The sequence below is a fragment of the Oreochromis aureus genome, linkage group 3, assembly GCF_013358895.1.
Source record: "Oreochromis aureus strain Israel breed Guangdong linkage group 3, ZZ_aureus, whole genome shotgun sequence".
Taxonomy (NCBI): Eukaryota; Metazoa; Chordata; class Actinopteri; order Cichliformes; family Cichlidae; genus Oreochromis; species Oreochromis aureus.
The window spans coordinates 92,404,941-92,415,412 of NC_052944.1; positions in this window are offsets into that span (position 1 = coordinate 92,404,941).

Sequence of the window (10,472 nt, forward strand, 5' to 3'; positions counted from 1 at the left end):
GCGTTCCAGCTGAACAGCAAACATAAAATCACCGTCTGCTGTTTGAAGGGCGGCAACAGTTGAGAGCGTTGCTGCCTGAATGACAAACACTGAGGTGAAAGAAGATGGCAGTCAGAAAGTAATGGATATGTTTGCAGCAAACGATTTTCTGAGTATTTTATTAGTAATACTTGGTGTTGTGAACGGTTTCCAGCTCTCTAATAGTTTTTCTTAGAATATTGTTCGATGTCAGTGGAGCTAAAAGTAGAAACATTGTTTGCTACTATTCAACATTCAGGGAACGAGTGAACATTTCCTCAAGGACTCCAACTCTTCTCCCACCTCCTCTACATTGAAAAAAACATGGTAAACTTGTGATATGCTGACTTTAAGTTTCAGAACTTTACCTTTTTTTAATTTAGTTTTGACTGACAGTTTTATGAGTAATACATACTTTGAATAATTCTTATATTTGTACAGTAGTACCTAATCACACTGGGCCACACATGTTTGCATGGCAGTGTACGTTGTCACATAAACCTTGAGACCAACACACTTCAGACCCCCTGGCATGTCTGGTTGCTGGTGAAAAATGTGCATTCTCCAACCTGACTGCTGGCTGGTGAAGTTAGTCACAAAGAGGGTCATCCACCAAAAACCTCCATGTGACTGCTTTGATGGACTGAAGGTTGTCCTGATTGGCTGTAGCTTGCATGGAGACACCAACGTGCCTGTAAACACTCGCTGAGGATTAGTGAATCTGTGGAAAGTGCCTTTAGAGTAAAAGTTGAAGCTGAAGCACGTTGGTTGCAGAGGTAAAGCCCAGCTTTTACTTTGAAAGTGAAGCTCTATGTCTCTCGTTTGGATTGCACTTTCTCAAGTTGTTGATTTTGCAGGTAAACTTCTATGCAGACTGTGGGCAACTGCAGCAATCTGCACATGTTCTAGGCCCATGTGTCTGGGACATAACTAAAGCTGGATTTACATCTTTGTGTCCCTTCATGTACCTGTTAGATGAGACAAAGAAAAATGCCAGTTCAGCACCACAAACCTGTGGAGATGGATCGTCCTGCAGTCCTTTAATAAGACAGTAGAGTGTAACCTCTGTGCTGCTGAATGGCAGCTGGTTGAAACGTCAGCTTGAATAAGAACAACAAATGTGAATTTGTTTACTTCAAAAAGCTCTTTGTCTGTTATGATTTCTGTCTTTTCCTGGCAGGAAGAAGTTAAGGACAAACAAAAAGCAGAAGCTTGAAAAAGCTTCACCTCCTTTAGAAGCTCTTCTACATATTTTTCTACATATGATGACAGCAGCTCTGAGAAGCCTTGTATAGGACCAGTACAGTAACAGGACCCTGACCAGTTCTTTTCATTTAGTTTTTAACTCTGGTTAGCAAACAGCTTGTAGGCGTCTTATTGCAACCTTCTGGCAACAGCAACACATTGCACACTGTATTAGCAAGTGCATGAAAAATACAAGTGAATATGTTTTTTTAAAAGATAAAAACACTAAAATACTGTATAATTTCATGACTATTCAAAAATGCAAACAACATTTTCAGTTTGGAAGGAAACAAAGGAAAGGAAACAAGGAAACCAAATACCATTAGGTGAAAAGTTCAGGCTAAGGAGACTTTTAGATGTGTTCCTCTTGTTGTTGCTCTTTTTAGGAGATTAGATGTGAAAAGTCAGTTTTTATTGCGGCTTTATTTTATATTTTATCTCATTTAGTCCTTTTATAGCTCTTTTAATGCCATCCTGTGACATTTGAGGACATTTCAAAGGGATCAGATGTGATTTGTTGTCCTCTGAGCCTGTTTGGTGTTTGAAACGTTAAAATACCACAGAAATGGGAAACATGATGCTCTCAGTTTAGCCAAGAAGCCGGATATGTAAATAAAGCCCTTGGTGTGCCACATACAGAGATAAGACATGTTTCACATGCACACTTTAGTTTGTTGACAGCTTATTAAACAGTACGAGTCACTGTGCCAGTGTCATTATGAGCCTCAACATAGAGCACTATCAAACATCACTGATTAGAGGAAAGTTTGATCTCGTCTGTTCACCAACAGCTATTTTCTAAATAACAGTAACATTGTGATAAACAGGAAGAGGCACCGATTGGCTAATAATCCTAATTATTACTGTTCTTTTGGTCTGTTTGCAGAAACATGGCAGACATGTTGCTGCCCTTGAGAGAACATCATTGAAGTGAAACACAGAAGACAACAAAGATATTTGTAATGTGAGAAACTGCAAGGACATGAGCCAAAATCCAGTAAAGGGAGCATCACTCCCCGAGGTCTTTAATGTCTTCTCACATTTATGGAAATGTCCAAAGTGTTGCAGTCGTGCCTAAAAGGCTACAAAAGTGTAAAAGTGGCGTGAGCGGTCAGACATGAAACTGTGATGTTTGTCACTGGAGGAGGAAGTTTCCATGATTTTGATTTAAAGACTTAAAAAGATCAAAGAAGTGCTTCCTGTAAATCACAGGTGAACCTTTATGAGCCTGTAAGCTCTGCCAGTCAATTCCACAACGTTGAAGCTTTTCCAGCTCTTTAACATGGCTGTAGGGAGCTCTGCCCCAAGTCTGAAGCCCAGGGTTTAGACATGACCCACACAGAGTAGAGACCAGTCAGGAATCATATTATAATATCCACTCTAGAGCGAACAAAGGCAGGTGTCTACTAACCAAAGAAATCTACAGACGGAGGTTAAGTGTGCATCATTTCTATACAGTCAAAGTCAATAGAAAATGATGTTAAAATGATGATGAAGTGAGTGAACCAGGCCACACAGAAATCTGATCCCAAACACTGATTCAGGTAGATTATAATAAACTGATAATACAGATATATTTCTCCTTCTAATCCACAAATAGAAAGTACTTCATGTGTTGGTCTGTGGGGCATCTCTGATCTCTAGTGTCAAACAAAACCCTCCATTTGAATTTCATTTTGAAGAAGAACACAAAGCTGTAGAGACACAAATCTGCTGAGTCGGCGGGTAATAAGGGAAGATTTTCTCCGTGTGAGCCGATGGGTTTGAACCCACCGTCCGGGCCTTTCTGTGAGAAGTCTGCATGTTCTCCCCACGTCTGCGTGGATTATTTGCTGAGTCTAAATGTGCCAATGCTCGTCTGTCTCCATGTGTTAGGCCACCTGTGGATCACTTCCTAGTTAAAGGAAGACTCTTCTTAAATCTCTTGTTGTGAGAAGCAGCCCAGACCCACTGATGCACATGGGCACTCAGTCATGTATCAGAGTGGGTAATAAGGTGGAATAAGAAACCAGCAGTAAAACCCTGCATGAACAGACATCTGCTCCAAGGACAGAGACACGTTTTCAACAATGTATTAGCTGTTATTGGTTCATGCATGCAGCTGCAACAGATGTTGTACAATGGTCATGATGGAACTGGAGCTGGACTGGACCCACTCAAGGTAACTGCAGAGAATCACTGGAGGAACTTCTTTCACAAACTTCTGCATTCAAGCAGATCCATCAAATGTACAGGCTCCTTTTACCAGCATGCTATAGAATAACTGTGGTCGGCCTGAAAAATAACTATGAACTCATTATTGATTTAAATGCAGACTCCCATTCTGCTTTTACAACATCTAATTATTGTCCACATGAACTGGACTGAATGTGATTGGTGTGAGTAGTTGGAACTGTGACATCAATGGTGTCTCTGCCTCCTCTCTTAAACACAATTAGTCTCTTTAATTCTGACTGAAACTGAAGTCAAGTAAACACAACTACACATCTTTGTATAGAAAGCTCACACAGTCACTTTCACTTTAGAATGAAAGAGTAAACTGAATGAATGTGTCGGCTTTATAATGTGCATGTTTCTCACAGAGGGACAAAAGCCACACAGGTCAGGTTTCACAGAGATACAGGATGGAGCTGAATCCCAAACTAGTTCAAAGCTCTGACATCAAGTTATGAAGAGCAACATGTTTCCTTGCTCCTCTGTCCCGGAGTGCAGTCTGTACCTCTATCCTGGAGGATCCTTGTGGCCTTTGGGACACACTCAGAATCCAGAATGACTCCACCTGAAATGAAGCTCAAAGGGAAAAAGGCTTTGACTGAGCAGTTCAACTTCCAGTTATGCTGCTCTTTACAACACATTAGAAAAGTTCCCCTTTTTTCACTCTTCACACAAACATTTGAAATATGATTTGATAAAAACAGCCGTTGGTTTTTCAGACGATGAATTTCTAATTAAAACTATTTAACAGTTTGAAAAGATTTTCATATTTCTAAATGACACAGCTGCTCTTAAAAACTGCATTTCTTCTATTAAAGATTCAGTTTTATTTACACAGCACCAAATCACAACAACGGTGGCCTCAAGCTGCTTTATATTGTAAGGTAGACCTACAATAATACATACATGAGCAGCACTTTGGCAACAGTGGGAAGGAAAAACTCCCTTTAACAGGAGTTTGCAAAACTGCAAATCCTTTCATGAGTCTGCAGTTGTTCAGTTTGGATTTAATTCATGATTTGTTTTATAAAATCAAATGTAAAGATGATGCCTGCTAATGGGCGAGGGCGTGCTGTCTAGTGCAGCATTACTGTAGCTGCCTACATGCCTGGAAGCTCAGTTTACTGTCTGCCTTTAATCCACAGGAATCAAACGATTCCAGGAGATGCTGATTTACAGATGAACACAAAGCTGCGTCCAATCTGCTGATGCTGATGTAAAACCACGTCAGGTGGAGTTTCATGTGTGAGTTCAGTGTGTGGGCTGATTATGGTCTGTGGGCTGGCACGGCTTGGATGAGGAGGAGAGACATAGAAGACAATTAGAGAAGAACATGGGGGAGCGTCACGTTTAGTTCAAATAAACGGTTGAACATTGAGCAGCTGAACAATGAATCATTGATGTCACACATTTGTTACTGTGGTTGGAGCTGTTTGTTGCAGGCTAACAAATATTGCTGTAAATGCACTCGTGTCTTCAGCACTCGCAGAAAAGAAGGTGTGCAGATTTAGCCGCAGGCAGCCATGACGTGATGTGCATCAGACAAACTGCAATGACAGCAAATCTTGAACTTCCACTAGAAAAGGTCTCTATAAGCTGCTGGGAGGAGTTTTACCAAATGAACTCAGCAGAATGTCTCATGACTGGAATCTGCTCCAAGGTTAATAAAGATCAACTCTTTGTTTTTGCTGTTTGTGTTTCTGTAAGTGGACGAGCTGTTTGGTTTGACACAGCAGGGCTGAGCAGAAGGATCATCTGTGTGGAAAGAACATCAACACAAATATCTGCAGTTCTAAGGGCTGAAAGAAGAAAAACAATCTTTACAATCACTGACATGAAATGAGTCCATTCAACAACTTTCTGAACTCGCTGTATCAAAGGACCAAGTTGTGATGAAAGGCCAGCAGTGCTGTGCACTACCAAGTAAATCCATGAGCAGTGTTGCTCATATCAATACTAATACTGCTCTGTGTCACTTCTAATGGCAGTATATGTATGTATATGTAGGGAGAGCAGTGTGTCAGCATTTATGAGATGAACCATCATCAATGTTCTGAACACATTTTAATGACACTAAATCACTGTGATGTTCACATTCTGCAATAATTAGTTAACACAATAAAAACACAGCTGTGAGCTTTTTTGGACACCTTGAATATAAATGTGCGTCTCAGTAAAACACAATGTGCTGCAGGCTACAAATAAAATAGGTGTGATAGTCACACCAAAAGCTTCAGACAGTTTTCATTGTGCATGTTTGACCTACTTTGTTTTCCCCAAAAATATTGATGTAACACAGTCCAGTGTCTGTATAATGAACTTAGAGCATAGAAACAAAGTCTCAGTCCCATCACACTAGTATTGATCCGACACCAATACCAGCGTTGGTATCGATTGGCAACACCTTTAAGGTCCAATTCATGCTTTTATTGAACAACTAATTCCTGCCTGTTCAAATGAAGTTCCTGCAGAAAGCTTTAAAAGGAGCAACATTTCAGTCTGTCACACTAACACATGCTGGAGCAGCTGTTCATATTTAACATGCACATATTGTTCACAAGCAAACAAAGCGCTGCAGTTCTCCCTCTCTGTGAAGCAGCACAGTTACATGGAAAAGATAAAGCCTACAGTGGACAAGCTACTGATCTCAGATCTGTAGGTGATGACAGAGAGCACATGTGGCTGTGCATTTATTAACACTGGGAACTGTGGGAACCAGTAGAAGAAGAAGCTGCTTGATGATATTAAGGTAAGTGTGGAAACTTCTTCACACTGAGCATTTAAAGCCTGCTGGCTGCTCATGTTGTGAGTGTGTGTGTCCTCACTCATCAGGAGTGTGTGAAGCTTTCATGTGCATCCATCTTTTCCTGCATCAGTGTGTGTGTCCTCTATGAAAAGCTTGAGAGCTCCTCAGACCGTGCACACACACACATGAAGACCAGGCTGTGTCACAAAGTCACCCGGAGCTCAGCTCATCCTGGAGATTTACATCCCACATCTGCTTCCCAAGATAAGCAAGATTATGGTCCTTCACATGCATGTCTCCCACTTACTACAATGGCCCCACTGTGTGTGTGTGTGTGTGTGTGTGTGTGTGTGTGTGTGTGTGTGTGTGTGTGTGTGTGATAGAGCATAAGGCCCATTTGTGAAGCTAACATAAGTGACAAAGTGATATTACTATTATTAAATTGATATGGTTAAAAAATGTGATCAATACATAGAATAAAGAAATCTGCCAGTAAAAAGGCCAGCCGGGGTTATGGAAGGACACACTGTCTGTGTCTGTGTGTGTAGTTATTAAGGTGTTAGTTTGAGACCTGCTTTCTGCTGCTCTCTGATTGGTGGGCTGACAGCGTGTTATCAGTCGTTGCCTCAGAGTTTTTTGTGGGGCGCCCCTCATCAGTGTAAGTACAGACTGAGCTGTTGGAGCTTCCTGTAACTGGAGGTAATCAGAATAAAAGTGAATTTGCACAGTTTGGGCAAGATCGATGTGATTTAGTGTAACGCTTGTGCTGTTAATGATGCTGTCTGTGTTCAACTCTGATGGATCCTCGTCTGCTGAGTTCCTGCATCACACCAGTGTCAGGGTTATTTTCAGTTCACGTTCAGTGTTTATCTACTGCCTGTTCCACTTCCTGTTTTATTGTGTTAACCTTGGTCTGTGTGCATTATGTTCAGTCCTCTTCCCATTTATCATGAGTTCATTATGTTCAGCTGTTCACTCACCTATCAGTCATTATTCAACCAGTATACTTAAGTCCTCAGCTCTCTCCTGGTCTTTGTCGTGTCATTGATGTTATGTTGGCGTTCCCGTTAGTGCTCAGTTATTCAGCCAGCCACTCAGTCTTTCAGTCAGCTAGTCAGTCCTACCGTTCCTGCTTTGTTCATTCACCCGCTCCAATAAACCCTCATCATTTCTGCACCGTGAGTCCTGCGTTTGGGTCATCTCTTCCACGCCTCCACACACAACCCCTGACAACCAGCTGCTGTTTTTCTACTGTGGCGTGAAAGGACAAAATAATAGAAACACCAGGCTGTGTGATGCTGTTTATCAGGAGAAGCACTGATCACAGCCTGCATGGTGCAGGATTTACTGCAGGACTGTTTCATACATCTGCAGAGGTTTTTGCACTTGGACATATAAACTAACTCGATCATGTGATCACCTTTGATGGGAAAAATTGAGCAGCCTGTTGTGCAGCGTAAGCATCATTCCATGAATGAACCACATTCTGTTGATGTTGGCTGTGCTGGACGTCAGGAAATCAGAAACAGGAACATTATAAATGCTAATAAATAAATAAACAAAACAAAAAAACCACTGCCAGGATAAACTGAGGTATTTGGGCTCCCATGAAGCTTCCAGAGAAACCTCTAAACCTTCACTTTAAAATGCTCCGCTGCATCTGAAACGTCCCCCATCACACAGGCTCCACCCACCTGGCACAAACCAAGAGATAAAACAAACCAGAACATTTTTTCAGGCATTATTTTAACCCTAAATATCCAGTGATACAGGAAGGTGGAGGTTAAAAAAAATCTCCAAAAATGTAAAAGAATTCAGATAAACAACAACTTGAGCGCTGATTAAATCCATGGTTTGGGGTTAAATGTTTCTGCTGAGACAGACGGCAGACAGAGGGGTGATGGGAGCCGTGTCTCTCAGTCAGCCATGAAAGTTATCAGACTGACCACCAGTGATCAGGACATCTTCTTTAGTAAGGCGACAGAACAAAGCAACAGAAAACAGTGATTAGCACTGACGACGTGTTTGTGCAGCAGTGTGTTTGACAGCAAGGAGCCGTGACCGTCACACAAACTGTGCTATCAGCTGAAGGTTCACAGTGTGAGATGTTCAAATATGTGATAAACACCATAAAGTGTAACACGATCCAGCTACAGTCTCACAGCCACCCTCTGCCTCGTGTTTCTGGAGCTGTGCTAGCACAGTTTCTGTTTAGAGGCTTAGAGGTGAAAGGTCAGAGAGCGAGCTGCTGCTAATGCTAAAGCTCCCATTTTCAGCATCGCTGCAAACGAGTTATTATAGAAGGATCACCTTCAATCTGCAGCACAAAGATGCTAATCAGCTTCATCTGCGTGTGCCAGCTGAGACTGTGTGAAGCTTCCAGGGAGATGTGTGTGAAACCCACCAGAGTGTGGACCCTCAGTCTGACACAGCAGAGTCACAGCAGGCCGACTGTCAGCAGCAGTGTTTGTGCCGCTGTGACACGTTTGATGCAAACATGTTTTCAGACAGAAAAAGAAAGGAGCTCAGAAAGTGAAAGAGGAGGAGCATCTTAACTGCTCCTCTGGGCTGCACTTCGATGGAACCAGTTCTTTCACTGGGACTGTGAAAAGGCCCAGTGACAGAAACACTGGCTATGTGGTCTGGACACAGCAGCACAGAGATTTCACCGATCTCAAGTTCTTCCTCCAGCAGCACAAGAAAGGACGAGCATCAAAAAGCAGACCTCACCAGGAGCGACGTGTCGTAGGAATCTCAGAATAAACAGACGTCTGAGCAGCAGAGTGATTCATTCACACACAGCAGCTCAAATATGAGCTCAGGTGAAACATACTGAAGATAAACCTGCGTGCAACATCAAACTGATGCTCCCATCAGATCCCCTCCAGATCCCACTGTGGATAAGACCCCCCACTCCCACACGTTTCCACTGTGTCCTTCTGAAACATCTTAGACCTCGATGGTCATGTGACCACAGAAGTATTCAGGGAATCGGCGTTTCTCAGACTAAACATCAGCGAACAAACAAAGAAAATAAGTTTTGGTTTAATTGCTGAATCTTATCACAGAATCTCGGCTCCATTTATCTCTTGGCTGGTGAGGGCGCACCAAACATCAGCTTCCAAAGAATTCACTGCCTCCTAAAAACTGTTTCAAAAAAAAGAAAAAAAAGAGAAAAAAATCAGGGACAAAGCTGAGGTCAAAGGTCAGAGATAAGGAAATAAGCGAAGATGCAGTGAGCTGGAAAACTTGTGACCAGCACCGACGTTATTGGACTTACTGCTCCATAAATCTGTTTGGTCCTCGTTTCCAAAAGAAAAGAGCTTATTAAACAAAATCTCATGAAATCATATCGCTTTTATTCAATGTTTGTTATTTTTTTAAGTATTTATTTATATTTATGAAGGAAACCTTCAGTGATGTCCACCAGGAAGATGCTTTTATGTGTATTTAGCTGTGAGTGCAGAAAGACCTGCAGGCTGGTGTTTGTGGACATGGTACTCTGCTGATTCTGAAGTATTGTTGCACTGCTCGCCTTAGAAAGGAAGCTGCACACATACAGCTCAGCGCTGGTGGGGAAGGGCTGATGGACGACCTCATGTAAACAAAAGGAGGTGGCACCATGCAGAAACCCTTTGAACTGCAGGGTGGTGGGAGACGAGCAGCCACACACAGACACAGAGTGCAGACACGATAGTGACGTTCCTGCCATTCCCTCTGACACAGGCCCCGCCCTGCTGGGTACGGAGCAGCCAGAGCTCCTGGGATTCATTCAGGGCTGAGGAATATTTAATGACTGCATTTAAAAGATGCTCCCTCCCACCACGCCACAGCCATCACTCGCGTTGTAAACACACATGAAAATAGCATCACTTCAGCCAAAGTGACCTGTTTTAGCCTCGAAGGCTCGAGCTTTTAAAGCAGCAGCTGTCAACTGTTTAACCAATGAAAAAGTAAGTCAAATATTTTCATTTTGAATCTTCTTCCTGTAAAGCTGTCCATGTGCTGCTCACACTTCTCTGGAGCTGAAAGCACTTGGTGAGCTGCAGCTTGTATTTATGAGCGAGGGCTGGGGCGTGAGCGGGATTTCCCAGCTGGCTGCTTGTTTTTGAACACAGCACAGAGGAGCAGATGGAGGCATTTAGAAATATCACCAAAGCAGTCAGGCCGCTCTTCTTTTGATTTGATCTCAGTGTGAATAAAAGTGATGGAGTAGTTTTGTTGTTAGGATTGTAAAATGATTCAATTG